The sequence below is a fragment of the Gossypium arboreum genome, chromosome 12, assembly GCF_025698485.1.
Source record: "Gossypium arboreum isolate Shixiya-1 chromosome 12, ASM2569848v2, whole genome shotgun sequence".
NCBI classification, from domain to species: domain Eukaryota; kingdom Viridiplantae; phylum Streptophyta; class Magnoliopsida; order Malvales; family Malvaceae; genus Gossypium; species Gossypium arboreum.
The window spans coordinates 27,205,043-27,206,365 of NC_069081.1; the positions used below are offsets into that span (position 1 = coordinate 27,205,043).

Consider the following 1,323-nt stretch of genomic DNA (forward strand, 5'->3'; position numbering starts at 1 on the left):
TTGCTGATTAAACCCATGAGATTGGTTGAGTCTGTGCTACAATGAGTTGTGGTTCGATCTATTTCCTTGGTTGCTCCAAGAAAAGTTAGGATGATTACGCCACGAAGGATTGTAGAAGTTGGACTGGGGTCCTTGTCCACTCCTATTCTGATGTTGGTTCCCCACATAGTACACTGACTTGGGATTTGATGGACAATCTCAAAAGAATGACCTTTCTTACAGTACGCACAGGAAACTACTTTCGTACGGACTTGCTGGCTGAGCTACAAAATTATTAGCACTATTAGCAGTAAATTGTTTTAACATAGAGGAAATAGACGATACTTGAGCTGATAACAAAGTGAGGGCGTCAACTTTATGAACTCTGGCTACACATCTTCCTGAAGCTATTTGACTTGTTGGCCATTGATAGTTATTACTCACGATCCTCTCGATGATCTCATAAGCCTCATTATAAAACATAGACAAAATTACACCATTCGTAGAAGCATCTACCACCAATCTCGTATGTGCATTGAGACTATTATAGAATGTCTCCAACTGGATACAATGAGGAATCCCATGACGAGGAAACTTACGAAGTAATTCCTTGAATCGCTCCCAAGCCTTATATAAAGACTCATCATCCAATTGTTGGAAAGTTGTGATCTCGTTCCTCAACTTAGCATTTTTGCTAGGCGAGAAATACTTAATGAAAAATCTCTTTGCTAATTCTTGCCATGTAGATATGGAACTTTGTGGCAATGAATTGATCCATGCTCGTGCTCGATCTCAGAATGAGTACGGAAAAAACTTCAACCTCAGTGCATCTTCAATCACACTGGCTATCTTGAATGAATCACTCACCTCCATAAACAATCGAAGGTCGAGATGTGGATCTTCTGTGGGCATACTACTGAATTGGCCCACCATTTGGAACATTTGAAACATCATTGGTTTCAATTCAAATTGGGTTGCCTCAATATCTGGCTTTTAATTCTTGGGTTTAACTCACAAAAAAGTGGCACAGCATATTGTCTGATGCATCGATCCCTATCATCGATAATGAGGATAGGATTTCATACATGATCAGCTTCAATACCTTGATCTTGGTTCTGATTTCCAAGGTCCATCTCTACTTGTCTTTGAGTTTTTCATTCACATCTTCTTTGTCTGAAAGTTCGTGTAACATCCTGATTTTCGGATTTATTCGTGGTTTTCAATATTTTATAAAGACTTTAAATTTTTGCATTTGGATGTGAAATTAATATTTTGAGTAGGTAAATGGGCTTATAGAAGGCCCATGTGTTGGCCAAAACTTCGGTTGAATTTTTGAAATTTTGG

At 38.5% G+C, this 1,323-nt stretch overlaps 1 non-coding gene across 1 annotated transcript; it reads left to right on the forward strand.

Annotated features, from left to right (window-relative positions):
* The first annotated feature begins 556 nt into the window (after positions 1-556).
* LOC128285962 (small nucleolar RNA R71) lies at positions 557-663 on the forward strand. Its single transcript, XR_008276509.1, has one exon. It is a non-coding gene; the product is annotated as a small nucleolar RNA R71 (small nucleolar RNA).
* Positions 664-1,323: the final 660 nt, after the last annotated feature.